At 42.0% G+C, this 16,147-nt stretch overlaps 1 protein-coding gene across 7 annotated transcripts in view; it reads right to left on the bottom strand.

Moving 5' to 3' along the window:
• The window catches only part of ARHGEF11 (Rho guanine nucleotide exchange factor 11), a 4,318,379-nt gene that overhangs the window by 268,228 nt on the left and 4,034,004 nt on the right, over window positions 1-16,147 (bottom strand). The gene's annotated exons all lie outside the window — the stretch shown is intronic.

The following is a 16,147-nucleotide window of genomic DNA, read 5'->3' as shown; positions in this document are numbered from 1 at the left end:
TCTCTCAACAGCAGGTACAAATATGACTCAGTCATTGTCCACGCTGGTGTAAACGACCTGAGACGCACTCCTTGGACTACATGAAAAGAGACATTGAGGAGCTCTCTGATTATGTAGCCCAGGCAGGTATGACCCTGACCTTGAGCAGTATCCTACCTTCACCAAGAATGATGCCACAATACAGAGATAAGATGATTAGCTTTAACAATTGGCTTAAACACTGGTGTCATTCAAAGGGGATTCAGTATCTGTCTGCCTGGGATGACATGCTGGACAAGCCACGCTGCTTCGCAAGGGACGGCTTGCACCTGTCACCCCTGGGATTCCGGATATTGGCAAAGGCTCTTGCCACCCCATAGTGCCTTTTTAGGCAAGGCTCAAATTCTAAACCTACCACCCTAGAACACAAAAAGGAAATAAACTAAGGGTAATGCTGCTCAATGCCAGAAGTCTAAATCTCAAAATGCACGACTCGAGGCCCTTCTCAGTATGGAGAACATCGATGTCTGTGCTGTGACAGAAACCTGGTTCAAGGCTCCTGAGAGCACCCCAGCGCTATCAGGTTTTACCTCATATCATGCGTTCCGCCCCAAAATCAGGAAAATACCAAGAAAGGAGGGGGGGTATCCATATTCATCAAGGACACCCACACCTCAAGACTGGTGGCAACGCATGATGCATCGGAGACCATCCAGGTGCAATTAACTGTAGGCAAGACTGCTCTGCAAATAGTAGCATGTTACAGGCCACCCTCACAAACTCAGGAACCTCACATGGCCTTCCTGAAAACACTAGAGGGATAAATGTATCACCAAACACCATCATACTAGGTGACTTCAATTACCCAAATATAGACTGGGAACACTACTCAAGCCCAAACACCCTAGCCCAAAAGTTCCTGGAATTCATAAACTCAAATGCCATGGAACAACTAGTCACCATTCCCACAAGAGGAGATAACATACTTGATCTCATCATCACGAACATGGGAGCACAATGTTCAACACCGGAAGTATACCCCTCACTGGTGAGATCAGATCACAAACTAATCTCGCTGGAGGTCCTCATCCCACCCCCACCTGAAATAAAAAAGACCACAGTAAAGAACTTCCCAAAAGCCGACTTCACACTTCTAAAGACTAGTGTGGTCTCCTTTAAGGCCCCTGAGCCGGCGGAAAACAGTACTCAAGCCGCTGAATCACTTACAAATGCCTTCTACCAGCACCTGCAGGACTGCATGGATAAGGCAATCCCAAGCAAAACAAAGACTCTTTGTACCAAAGGCAAGCGTCCAGTCTGGTGGACCCCAGCCATAAACAAACTCTACAACAAAAGGAGGAAGCTACTACAAGATAGAGCAAAATCCTTAAAAGGTAAGACACCCTTGATCACTATAAGTAAAAACTAAGAGCTCTCATAAAATCATCCAAAGCAAATTTCGAGAGAAAAATAGCTAAAGACTCAAAAGACAATCATAAGGCCTTCTTTAGCTATGTTAGAAACCTAGGAGGAAACTCCCAGATATGCTCAGAACTAGTTCAAAATGATGTGAAGATTACTGATCCTACAGACATTGCCAACATACTGGCTGACAGGTTCAGTGCAAACTTCTCACCCCTCCCCCAAAAGGAGAGATATCTATACCAAATGATTGCAGCCCCCCAATCATCTCCAGCGCCCAAGTGAGAACTGCTCTCTCCAAAGCCAAACTCACAGCATCCATGGGACCTGATGGTGTCCCCGGCTGTGTGCTCCACGAACTCAATGAGGAATTAAACCCACAGCTAGGACAGCTGTTTAATCAAAGTCTTACCTCTGGATACGCACTCCAGGAGTGGCGACTGCAACTGTGGTCCCACTTCACAAAGGCGGTGCCTCCACCGACCCTGGTAATTACCGCCCATTAGCTTGACAAGCCTTATCTGCAAAGCCATGGAGAGGATCATAATGGACCTCATAAATAAAGACATTGGGAATTTGCAGACTTTGGATCCAACCCAGTTTGGCTTTGTCAAAGGCAGATCATGCCTTTTAAACTTGGTTGACTTTTTCAAACAGTCACCAAAGCCATTGATGAGGGAAAGGCAGTCCATACAGCCTACCTCGATCTGGCTAAAGCCTTCGATACAATACCCCACTCGGGTATCATTGAAAAACTCATCAGCTTAAATGTTAACCCATACATCACAAAATGGGTTGCAAACTGGCTGAGTGACAGAACCCACAGGGTCAGAGTTGCTGGCGCCATGTCAGACTCAAAGCCTGTCACAAGTGGTGTCCCACAGGGCTCAGTCCTGGGCCCACTCTTGTTTGGCATCTACTTTTCTGAAGTACAAGCAAACACAGGAGGGTTATGGCTGACAAAGTTTGCAGATGACTGCAAACTGGGCCATAGTAGAAAACACATCTGACACAGATATCCTTCAGAAAGGTCTCACAGAAATGGATAACTGGTGCCAGAGCCACGGCCTAAAGTTAAATGCCAAAAAATGCATAGTCATACCCTTCGGGAAAAACAAGGTTACCCCTAGCTACCAAATAGGAGGCAATCCACTGAGCACAGAAGAAATTATCAGGGACCTGGGGACCCAGGTTGATAGTAGTCTGTCATTCGACACCCATGTAGCTAAAGTAGTTAGGAAGACCTTCTACATTGCCCACCTTATCATGAAGGGATTCTCATCTAGATCAAGGGAGGTTATAGTCTCCCTTTACTCATCACTCATCAGACCAATGATCGAGTACAATGCCCCATTTGGAATGTATCTGACCCGACACTTGCAGCAGCTGGAGAGGCCACAAAAGTTCCTCACCAAAAGGATAAAGGGTCTCAAAATCTATCCTATGCTGCCCGACTGAAAGAACTCCAGCTCTATTCAGTCGCCACTTGCTCAGAGGTGACCTTTGCCTAACATACAAGGCCATGTCAAACCCAGATTTGATGAATATGCTTCACCTCAAAAAATCTAGATCCATCAGAGCCACAAGGGCGGGAGACTTAAACCTCGACACGGCTATTAATAGGACGTGCTGGAGGGATAGATTCATCACCCAGAGACTCCCTATGCTGTGGAACAGAATCCCGGTACATGTGAGGCAGAGCACCTCGCTGGCCTTGTTCAAGAGAAATCTTGACCAATGGATGGGAGATCGCAGATATACCCCAGGGATTACCTCAGTGTCACTGCTCGACAGAGGCACAGCAAAATAATGGGTATAGTTCCCCATACTAAAGGGGTGGCGTAAGCCACAAAACGATGGGCTAGGCTTGTAAATGCCCTCGGGCAGATAGCCTAGTATGAACCTATGAACCTAAGAAGCCTTAATGCCCTTGGGCCCCTGAGAAATGGTTTCTGGATCCGCAACAGGATTTATGAAAAGGAACTTGTGAGACTCAGGAACCCTGTAGTATCTGTCAGGTTTACTAGGAGCCGGAGGCAGGGAATCAGGGGCCATACTGGATTCCGAAAACACATCAACAATGTCTAGTACTGGAGGTATAGCCAAAGGCCTATGCTGAGGTAGTAGAAGGAAATCCCTAGGCCTCTTTTTTGAATCAGAAAATTCCTGACTTTTCCAGTGGAAATGCTCCCTTAAGGTATGTAAAGTTTCCCCAAAAGAAAATTCCTTGGGGGGGGGGATGGAATCCTCATAAGTGGGTATGGACAAATCCAGGCCATTAGAAGAATGAGAAGAAACAGAGTCCTGATCAGAAGATTCATAGTCAAGCTCAGCCCTAGGCCTCTTAGAAAGGGGGGGGGGGTTGACTATCCCTGATTAGAGTAATAAGATCTTCAGCCATTTTGATCATTTGTTTTTTAGGCATGGGGCCTGAACATGTGGCCTGGGCATCGTTTTTTTAGACACAGATCAAGATTTAGGCCTTAGTACAGAAGGTGGAGTCTGTTTAATATGCAAGTCTGTAGAGGCCTGAATACACCCTCAGAAGCCAGTGCCTGCACAGCGGCTCTGGACCCTTCCAAGGTAGAGACATCTGCGGGTTCCATAGGTGAAGCATCTCGCGGCATACCAGACTCTGAATGGGTCTCAGTAGAGGCCTGCGAGTCAGAAGTAGTGGGTATCAGGGGCTGCGAATGTGCCTCACTGAGTACCGGCGAACTGGCGACTGGCTTAGGAGGTGTCGGCAGTTTTGGACCTTGACGGCCTGCATCTGTCTTTATCTTTGCATTTTTTCGGAATCCCAGTAGTCGAATGGCTAACTGACGTCATTTCTGGATAATTAAACCAAGAACTGAAATATTTAGAGGCAAAAATGTACTGATGACGGATAGTGCGCTGATTAAATAAAGCACAAAACCGACAGCAAGATATGTCATGGTCAGGGCCTAGGCAAGGAATACAGTACGAATGAAAATCTTTATGAGGTATTTGCTTTCCGCAAGGAATGCAATTATTAACTTTTACTGACATCGGTAAGGAGCAAGAAAAAGCTTCCCCAATGGGGTACTTAGCTTTAAGTTGAAGACTTCGGTTCTGAAACTCCAAAACGAAAATTTCAGGAGTCGGCCGACCGGCACTTGCGAACTGCTTCTGCTTTGGGCACCGCACGGCAAGAAAGACTGATGTAATGGCATCAGCTGCATGTTTTATACCCCTGACGATCTGACGTCATGGAAGAAGGGACAGCAACCGACGCAGGACCCAAGACTTTGTTAATCAGGCTGACTGAGGGCAACCTGCCAGCAGATTACCCAAATGTAATGACTGCAACAGTGAAACTTGAAGAACATCCAAGGTGCTTCCTCTAGTATGTTTCTACAGTCCACCCTTTTCTAAAAAGCTAAAGAAGTAGCCAAACCTTGGCTGAGTGGACCCTGACCTTGCCTGGAGGTCTCCTGTTAAGGTGAGAGTAACAAAAAGTAATGGCATCAGACAACCATTAAGAAATTCTTTGCTCTGACACTAATTGCCCCTTTCTTTACCTTCATGCAAAATAAACAGCTGATTAGAATTCATGAAGGTTTTTGTTCTGTAAATGTATCATTTGAACCAGTGTGTGTTGAACTCTCTCCCCAAGGTTTGGCTCTGGATAGAAAAGAGGGGGAGGAATAGCCAGTCTCAAACTAAACTCTGAAACCACTTAAGGAAAAAAGGAAAGATTTGTTCTCAAAGTTATTTTAAATTTGTGAAATATGAGCTAGGGTTGAATCATCATACAAGTTTGTAACTCAGACACTCTTCTTGTACAAGTCAGAGCAATTTCCAAGAGAAAAACTTCAAATCAGCCTGAAGAGCAGGTTCAAAAGGAAACAATGTAACAAGATTAAGATCCAAAGAAGTAGCCACTTGTCTTCCACATGGGCAGATATCTAAAACCCCTTTCAAAAGCAGTTTAACTTGACACACTGTAAAAAAAGATGGGCTGGGGTGGGGGGATCCACATGCACGCAAGCAGAGAAGGCCGAGAGGTGAATCTTGATAGAAGAGTAAGAAAGGCGAGAAAACAATAACTCACACAAATAATGTATAACCAGGATTAAAATGATCCTGGTTCTTGTACTGGCACCAACTGGAAAGTCTCTTCCACTTATATCCATACATGATTTTCTAGTAGTAGGTTTCTTAGCCTCCTTTAATACCTGCTGCATGTCTTCAGAAAACAGGTGCCTAAAAGGTATTACAATTCTACAATTACAGATGGTGAGTTGAAGATACTGAAGGTAGGGTGCATCAAACAATCCTTGTCTTGTGTGAGCAAGTCCAACTCTGATGGAAGCTTGTTGTAATTGCCAATATCATGTTTGGAGGGTTCTTCTGAATATTTCACCCTTTCCTGTAATAACCAGGGTTGTTGTAAAGACATATATAAACATGACCATCCATGGGAAAGAAAAGGAATCTGTCTTCCAGTTCTTTGTGCAAGCAGTCCTGGAGTAGAGTCTCTTTAACTGCCTGTTGTGAATGGAAGAAAACAGGTCTACTTGAGGTGTTCTCCACAGCTGGATCAATTCCTGGAAGACCCCTGGGTGCAACTTCCATTTGTGGAGGTCTGTTCTGGTCCTGCTCCATCCACTTCTTTGCTATAATGTTCTGCTCTGGTGGAATGTAAATAGCTTGGAGGGTCAGATTGCGCAGAGTTGCCAGTTCCCAGGTATTCACAGCTAGTGAATAAAGGAGGTAGGATATGGCTCCCCCTGTGGATGTACCATCGCTGTGGTGTTGTCATCTGTGATTATTAGTAGAGGGACAGAACTCCAAAGATGGTTCAGAGATCTGACATCATTTATTAGTGCCATGATTTCTTTGACATTTATGCACTTTAATTTGTCCTGCTTGTTCCACAGACCCTGAACTTTCACCCAATTAGACACAGCTCCCCAGCAAAATTTAAGGCATCTGTGGCTGCAGACTGAGTAGGGGCTGGAAGGGAGAAAGGGAGACCTGGGTGAACATCAACTGATTCATTCAGCAGATAACTCCCTTTTTATAATCCCCAGCACTTGGATTTGAAATGACAATGAGTGCAAGTGTTCAGTCCAAACTGATCTGATGAATCACTGAATTGTCCTCATGTTAAGTCTAGCCAAAGAAATCATGAGAATTGTACAGGCCATGAAACCTGGAATCCTGACATCAAAGTCTGGTTGGAAAATATCAAAAACTGTTCCTTGTAACATTTCACTTTGTCTCGGAGAAGAAAGGCCACCATGAAAGATGCATCTGGGAGACACCGTAGAAATTCTATCCTGTGAAATGGAAAGAGAGAAGATTTCTCTATGGTCATCTGAAACCTCAGACTGAGTAAAATGTGCTTTTTTTTACTGAAGTTAGACTTTCTTGACAACTTGTAAAACAATGTTTAAAAAACACAGCTGTTGTCTAACTAGGGAAAAATATGAATGCTCTCCAATCAGGCACTTCAGAAACACTCCTGGAATGTTGAGAACCAAATGGTAAAGCAGAGAATTTAAAATGTAAGCCAAGACATAGAAAATCATAAACATGTCTTAAATTAGTTGCTCAGCATCTTTTAAAACTGAGAGAAGGGATGTGAGGTAACAGCGATTGCAGAGACAGCAATTTGAACTTTAGAATTTTGATGTGAAGGTTTAGAAACTAAAGATCTAGGACAGATCTCTAGGGTCCTTCTTTCTTTGGCACCAGAATGCTTCTAGACTAAAAATCCTTTCAATGTTTGATCTGGGGGAACAGTCCCCTTGAGACAGCATTTGATCTATGACAGGAAGAAACAGGGAGGTCTGACTGGATGAATGCAGCAGAATCCCTTGAAATTGAGGAAGGGAATCCCACTGCCAGTTGTAGCTTTTTTGAATGATTCTCAGACCCCAAGGGTCTGAAGCACATTTGCGTGCAATAACTTTAAAAGGTCTTAAATACACAGTGCAATTCATCTAACAGACTATAATCTTATTTCTGTGCAATATCCACTGATGCTAAACCAGCATCCGGTGCAGTAACAGCTGTGAATTTTTGTGCAATAAATATAGTGATTCCTTAGACTAGTGCCAACAGAATCCTGTGCAAGAAGTAGCAGCTGTGGAATTCTGTGCAATAAATACCGTGCGTCTCTTTAGCATACTAAATGTATGTTGATATGTGAAACAGTAAATATTCTGTAGTAGGAATGTCTAAATGTAGTAATGTGAATTGTTGCATATGTTAGATGTTTGCACATAGAGCCTGGAGTAATGCAATTTCATTCAGTTGCACTTGCTGTGGAGTCTGAATGACAATAACGTTTACTTTGACAATATCTGGTGCCACGGAGGGATGTGAAGCTTAAACAGATTACCAAGAATGGGAGGAGTGAAAACATGAAATAATATACAGACCATCTGATTTCTCAGACTGCTCTTGGTTTTGAGAGGATGCTCCCTACTTTTATGAACCTCTCTGCCTATTTTCTGAAATTTTGTTCTGTGCTTTACTTGGATTACTTATTCTTTTTCCTATAAAAGGAACCTGAACTGGAAGGAAGGTTTCTGTTATATTTTTGCATGGAGGGTTGAAAATCTGGATAAATCTCTGAATTAACTTTCTCCTTTCATCAAACCTTTTAAGGACCTCAGCAGATGAAGGGCCTTCAAATATCTTTATCCAAGGGAATATTCAGGAGTTCAGGTTTGATATTCTCTAGCAAATCCTGGGAAAGTAGCCAGGTAAATACATGTCAACAGCTTTAGAAACATCAGCAGCAGTGTTAACATTTTAAACAGTGTTTGGTTACCTGAGACACAGAAGATACTGAAGAATTCAGACATGTTTCTGAAGAATGGTGGTCAGCAATTAACTTTCTCATAATGTCAACAGAAGTCAGCAGAAACTTAGACATGGGAAATCTGACAATTCTCTATTCTGAAGGGTAAGATAAAAGTAGTATAAACTTTCTTCCCAAACCCATCAAAGCTTTCTCATCTCTGTCATAAGGTGTTTTACAGAATATGGTTTTGTTAGACACATCACCGCATAGTCTGCTCCAGGGCATGAAAAAAGAAGTGTATGGGTCTGGGGAACCTTGTATAATTTATCAGACTTCATAGGGAGAGGGCTGACTGACTGGCAAACTGCTGGCTACAAAGAAAGCATCCTCTAAGGCTGGCAAAACAAAAGGAACAGATGCAGGCTGAGGTAAATCCACCTGTTGCAAATCATAATATGTTGGAACTCTGGTATTTCTTTTTGTTTCTAACTCCTTTATTCTGGTAATAATTTCAGAAAAAAAGCCAACTCTTCAGGCAAGGAATCTGAAGGAAAACTTTCCTCAGAGTCGCATTTCCAATTCTGTAGAGTAGGAACTTCAGAAACACAGACTAAATCTAATTCCCATTCTTCTGAATAAGAATCAGGAATCTGAGAAACAGGAAAAGTTTTTTTAACATGAAGGGAAGACTCAAAATAATAAATCTTTAGCAAAAACTCAGCTAATCCTCGTCTCTTGTTGGAGACAGGGACAGAGTAGAAAACAAATGCCAAACTTTAAATCTGCTATTGTGGGAGAACCCCCCACCCACACCCACACAGGAACCACATCTGGTCCCTTCTTCAACACAGGCGGGAGTGGTTCTCCCCTGCCCACAGAGGACAGCCAAACAGAAGCAGAGGAAGTGCCTGCCTCTTGGTCTTAAGTGGCCTCCCAAACAGCAGCACCAGAGGGACCAAGAGAAAGAGGAACCACATATGGCCACAGTAGCACTCGGGTGAAGAAGAAGCCACAGTCAATACTGAAGCCTCTCACACAACTTTTCTCTTCTTATGGCTCAGGTGGGAAACAGAAGTCAGAACCAAGGTGCATGATTCTGATGAAAAAAAGTGTCTGACAAGTGAGTAGCAGAGCCTTGGAAAGTTGATCTTACCTCCTGATTAACAATTTACATTCTTAGGTAAACGTGATTAGTGAAAACCAACAAAAAACACTAGCCCTAGCCCCTAGCACAAACTTTGACAGAAAATTTAGATGTTTCCTCACAAAAAAAAATGGTAAATTGGAAGGTGCCCAGCTCTGAAGACACGTTAGCTGACCACCGATCTCTTGAAACCTGTGGAAGAGAGCGTTTTTCAATGACAAGAAAGTTCTTAAGATTTGATGGCCTGGTCACTGACTTTGTAATGGCCTCCCCAAGCTGTACAGAGGTTAGAGTGTATGGAAGGTACCCTAAAGTTCTGAAAGCTGGACAGTCATCTAATCCTTGGCAGTGTATGTCCCATATAACGCCACTGCAACAGTGATATAGTAATGAACATGTAAATATGAATGTTAAGCACTACACTTTGATGAAAAAGTTGAAGATCAGTAATCCACTGAGTATTTAGATAACTGAGTAAAAGCTTATCTTGTAAGGCATGTATAAAAAGCTAACTGTGTGACACAGCGCAGCAAAAAGTGAAGTACCTCAATGAAGAGACCCTTAGATAAAGTGAATCTTAGCTGGTACTGATGTTGTAATCCAACTCAAATAGAAGTGCAATGGCAGGATCTGAATTTGAAGTCTTTTATGACTTCTATATCAGGTGGGTGTCTATTACAAAGTTTAACTCTACAGAGACACCATTTCTATTTACTGCTAACAGGTTACTTATTAGAAAAAAGTAGAATCTGCGTGTTAATGTAGGATCTCTCCAGGCAATAGATGTAGTCAAGGCAGTGCTACTAGTTTTGTAAAGCAATATATGTGCCTTGCGTAGCTGGCAGAGGCAGATGATGGCTGCCAGTCTAAAAATAAGTGTCTGATAGGTGCTGGGTATATCAGATCTGTTCACAGAAGTTCAGCCTGCCACCCTGTCAGGGGCCTTTCAGACTGTCAGACATGCAGAACAACAACCAGGAGTAGCAGGAGAAACTTTAATCTGGAACTCTTATGGTATTTTGCCACTATCAAACCTTGGAAGGCCACAAAGACAGAAACATTTTGAAAATGCTCCTTAAATAAGAAGCATACCCACAATAAATGGACAGGTGTGGGTGTGGGCGGGGGTAGCAGAATTTTATTACCTTTGTAGAAAACTTCTAAATCAGGCTCTAAAACTATTCACAAACCACATCCAAGATATCATAATCATCCTCAGGGAAGATGTTTCTGAGAAATCCCTGGTACCCTTTCATGTCAAAGCATACAGGACAGCATCCAAAAAAACAAAGAAGAAGAAAGTCTCCCACTTGATGTCACCAGCAAATTGACTGATAAGGGAATAGCTGAAGAAGACTTCAATATTTTTCCCCTGAAGCAGAAAAGAGCAAAGCCATCAACAGCATAATTATACAGTTGACAACAACTTGTGCCATCATCAGCACATAAATGAAAACCAATGGAAGGCCTCTACATGTTGAGGGTGTGGTTTTGTCTACTAGCCTGAAGGCAGCCAAGGTAAGCACCACGACAATCAGAGAGCTCACCAAATTAAAGACAACACCGTCAAAAGCTCAGGAACATGCTCTCTCAGCCTTTCAACAAAGATGATTCAAGCTGTCGTTGAAAGATCATGGGCACATTCACAAACGAATGAATGGAAGTCATTCAGCTCCACAAACTAGCGCTTCTTACTGCACTTCTCGTATCTTTCCAAAGATGAAGACGAGCAGCATGACTACTGCTCTGCTCATGCAACACAATCACGACTTAAAGTTTCAGTCAGTTTCATTGAAACATTCTGGCCCAATGAAAAGTGGAAATCAAACTTTCTCTGACAATTAGGTGCCACACAGTACCGAAAGAAGCTATGGTTATCTTTGGGTGTCCTTTTTACAACTGCACTGACACGTATGTAAAAATGTCATCCATAATCAAAAATGCCCCCCCCCCAAAAAAAAAGGAATATACACACAAAGACACGCACACACATGTAGAAAAAGCACAAATGTACACCAAAAGCACTGGTGGCTCCAGGAATTTGCAGAAAGGGGTTACTGTCTGAAAAGTAGACCACTGGGATGCTCTGGAAGCATGCATGACATCAAACTAGAGGGTAGAGAGTACACTACCTTGAAATAATGACAACACTAATACAGTCCTAACCTGCTACTCACAGACATATATACTATCATCTGAAAAGCTATTTCAAATCAAGACCGACTGTGTAACTGATCTGTGCTTCTACAGAAAGCATGCCTCCTCAGTCCCTACCCTCATAAAAAGATAGCAACCATTTTGCGTCATTTCCAAAGTTAGACTGCAAGGAAAAGTGAAAGTTTTAAATGACCACAGTAATGTATTTCAAATGGCTGCTCAAAGACACATAATACCTCACATCAAGCAGTATAGAAATGCTAGCTACCTTCTGTGCACCTCTGAATGCACAATGAATGAATTAACATGCATGATAATGTATTTCAATTAGTTGCTCATACACAAACACATACTGCCCTGACATCCCCCCTTCACATCACTCAACACTTATTCTGTAACACCATGCCTCCTCACCCCTGTTAATAAAAGACAGCCACCTTCTGTGTACATCTCAGACTTCCAAACAGAAAACAACCAGAACCAGTTCACAACTGTTTTATTAAAGGAATTAAGCGCTTTTGTGTGTATATAACATACACTTCTTCAGAATAAAAAAAATTCACAAAAATTCAATTTAAATAACCCACCAATAAAATCACATGACCCATCAACACACCAACCAATTCTAATCTTAAAGGCTGCTTGCTCACATAATAAAAATACATAAAAGTCTATAGAAATATATACTAAGAAAAAAACGTGGTGGGTAATTTAAACTTAATTTTTGTAAATATTTTTTATTTTGAAGAAGTGTATCTTATATACACACGAAAACGCTTAATTCCTGTAATAAAACAGTTGTGAACTGGCTCTGGTCATTTTCTGTTTGGATTTCAGCAACTGGTTCAGTGGTGTTTGTCATTTTGTGTTGCTTGGGTTCTACATCTCAGATTTATTTGTCAGGAATTAAAATATAACAATGCACTTCAGCAAGTTGCTCTAAAGACATGTATATGCTCCTTAACAAGATACACCAAAACATGCAACAGCAAATACCCTAAGGAAGCTATATCAAAAGATGCAACAATAAATACCCAATGTTTTCAAAGTCTGCCTCCTGATTTCTTAGCCTCCTCGATACCCCTGATATAGGATAATGAGAAAATGAAAGAAAAGGTTCCTGACCCAGAGACTCCCCAGACTCTGGAATAGACTGCCCATACATGTCAAGCAGAGCACCTCCTTGGCCATCTTAAAAAGGAACCTTGACAATTGGATGGGAGCTAGGAAATTCACCTCGGGGATCACGTCAGTCTCCCTGCTAGACAGGGGTCCAGGGAACTAAATATTGTGGGAAAAAATATCCAGGAAATTGTTATGGCTAGGCTTGTATAGGCCCTAGGGCCAATAGCCTAGTACCAACCTATGAACCTATAAAACACTGGGCACAGTGGGATACTTCAGCTTGTTCATCTCATACATGTGCAGAGTGTCCTCACAGCAAATGATTACAAAACCATGTAACCACTCTACTTTAACCCAAAGGCTGCCTCCCAATCAAACGTCCACTTCTGATGATCACCTCTGATCTGTGGTCTTCAAAAGGATGCAGAAATAACAGCTGCAGTATTTCAACTTGCTGCTAGCCCCTCATTAAGAAAAAAACATGAACTGATTACTGCTGTGGGCAGTGTATACCACTGCCCACAAATAGCTTTTATTGCAGAATAAAGGGTTCAGGGAATATCTGCTAGACAGACCTTGCAAATAAAAAGTTACCTTGGTAATTAGTTAAACAAGAGCTCCAGGCCATCCCTGAGGTGAAGCATGACCACAGCCATTTTCCCCTCCCACTCATGACCTGGACAGCATCACTAAGCTCCTGCTGCTTTTATCTTTGCCTCACCTACTGTGAGCTTCTTCTAAAGACTGTTTCTGCAACATCCATTCCTGCTCCAAGAGAAAACTACAGATTTTTGTTCTTTGTAGAAGTATATGCCACTCCATTTTATAGTTAAAAAAGTGGGTTTCTGATCCTATTGGTTCTCCCATCGTTCCATCAAGGGTGGTAACATCTAAACTGATATTTCAAAGCTGGACTCCTCAGACACAGCAAACAGCCTAGAGGTAAACAATAACAGAGTGGCATGCTGTACTTATGGTTGAATGATAGCAGCAAAAAGGGGTGTGTGTCCCAGCACCTAAGTCGATTATCTGCCATTGAAAATGAAGCAAAAGAAAACTTTTTATAATGACAAAAAAATCGTTTGGAAATATGAAGCTTAAAATAATGTACATAACTGGCCTCCAACTTGGCAAGGAGATGGAAGAAGAAGTCTTCCTTTTTTAGGGAATCCCTGTTCTGACACTAACGGCATAGTCACAGCAAAAAAAAAAACAAAAAACAATAGGATACTTGAAAGGAACCAAAGCTGTGCAACTGCCAACAGCACAAACTACTAATGGGAAATGTTTTTGTTGGTGAACGCAACCCTTCTGATTTACAATCCATTTAGGTTCTTCCAATACCATACGGGTTTCTGCCAAATAAGTACAGCTGGAAAATACAACTGAGGTTTGAAATGAGGCCTCTACTTTCCCGCTGCAACTCTTTCCCTTCTGAAGCTTGAGAAGGAAGAGACATCTTCTTCTTTAAGAGTCCGCTAAAACTCCATATGAATGAAGATGAATGAAGACCCACTACTAGATTATTCTACCTGCAACAGCTTCAAACAGACTGGTTATCTTGCTGGACAAGTTGGCAGAGGGGCAACTAAGACAGCTTCTGCTGTGACCTTCAAGAAACAGTTATCAAAATGTGCACTACATTTAGGGTAACTTTTGATAGTGACAGATAATGAATGATGTCAATCAACAGCTCCAAAAACACATAAATGTTAAACAATGCTGCTGACAGCCAAATGACAAACCAACAGAAGAAAGTCAAGGGTCTTTGAAGAGTCACCTGTTACTTGGAGGACTGTGTGTGGTGGACTGGCCTGTCTGCCATTCCTTGGAAGGAGAACGATGGACCACAACACACCATGCAAGAAACAGCATGGTCTCTTTGCATGTGGAAAAGTGGTCAGGAATCCAGTTACACAGTTGCCACTGATGAAGCTGACAGCTACACCTACAGCAAATGTGTTACATTCCTTCATCTTTGACAGCAAAACTGAAAAGTTTTCAATGAAAAACCTTCCCCCACTAAAGAACTGTGTTCTAGCTTAACATGAATAAAGAGAACAACTGTTTTTTTTTTTTTTTCAAAAGTTGGAATTCTTCAGTGAATTTCTTTAAAGAACAAAGGTAGGCTTGTTAAAATCTTGACATGTAGCACAGAACTTTGGGTCATTCTCTAAACTTAAACAGAACACGCATTCAAGATGCCTGTTCTGTCTGCATAACTACTGACTCCACTTAGTACTTACTAAAAAAGACTGTTTCTCCATACCAACAATTAAAAGTACCAACTTTTGAAAAAAAAAAAAAACAGTTGTTTCAAGTAGTCTCATGCTCTTAGCACAAAAATTGAAGAAAGGTGAAGTCTTCTTGGTGCCTTCCTTTGATTCACACTGGCCGACTCTCCCCTTTGATGATAAAGTTGTTTCAATTAATATAAGGGCATCCTGGCTGATAACTTATTCAAACAATACCTGGCGAAACTTACCCTGAACTGTACATCCTAAACCCCACAATGACATGTCCAACTGCCCTAAATAAGTTAAAGGCTTTGACAATAGCACACTTAAAACATAAGACATCCCTGATGGGGCATGACAACGAGGCGAGGTGAAGACCAAGTACAATGCTTCATATTTCTCCATCTCCTCTTTGCCTCTGAATCTCAGGACAGTGGCTGGTCCTCATGAGAAGTATCTGAAGGAAGCTACTTTCTGTGACAAATTTTTAAGGTGCTATCCTACCTGTCACTTCAGATACCTTGATACTGACCAAGACAGGAATGTTATCTCATATGAGGAAAACAAGTCCTGCAAAAAAATGTATTGAGGATACAGATGAAAACTTTTTTTCAAGTTTTTAATCCATAATTTCCATCAACAGCAGCTTTGGTGGGTCTGGTCTAAAAGTTAGACTCACAAATTTTACAAGCTCTAACAGATGCTTGTAAGAAGGACCTGACAAAGAACCACAACAGGAAAGCCTTATAGTAAATGCTGGAGCAAGCATAAACTGTAGAAAAGCAGTGGGTTAAGGCCAGAGACCACACTCAAGAGCAGCAGCAGATGGTATGGACTGCTGGGCTCTATGACCATAAAAGCAGAATGTCACAGATGACTGAGGCACAGATCCATGTGATGTGGCCATTCACTGTGGAAACAATACAAGAATTCTGGTGTTCAGAAATTCATCATCTGGCTCAAGCACAACGGTACTGCTGAAATGCCGACAGATAAGACAGGACCCACATCACTTTGGTTTATCTGTTTTTTTTTTTTGGATTGCTTAGACTTACTTTCAAAGAAAAGTTTCTCAAGGAATTCCCCTGTTGAGCCAAACTGGCATTAATAAATCCGTACAACTTATGATCAGACAGTGTAAGGAAACTGAGTACATCCTGCAAAAACATTCAAGTACCCTCTGCTGAGTACTGACTTCAATTATGGCTCTGAACCTCATGACCTCTGCAAATGAACTGAGCAAGTTTATGAATAACTGGCCTTCAGGCGGGGGTAATGGCACACACTAAAATTAGGACATCC

The sequence above is a fragment of the Protopterus annectens genome, chromosome 17.part0 (assembly GCF_019279795.1).
Source record: "Protopterus annectens isolate FY-2018-M chromosome 17.part0, PAN1.0, whole genome shotgun sequence".
Lineage (NCBI taxonomy): Eukaryota > Metazoa > Chordata > Ceratodontiformes > Protopteridae > Protopterus > Protopterus annectens.
The sequence above is the reverse complement of the archived record's forward strand: the minus strand, read 5'-3'. Positions and strand labels throughout refer to the sequence as shown.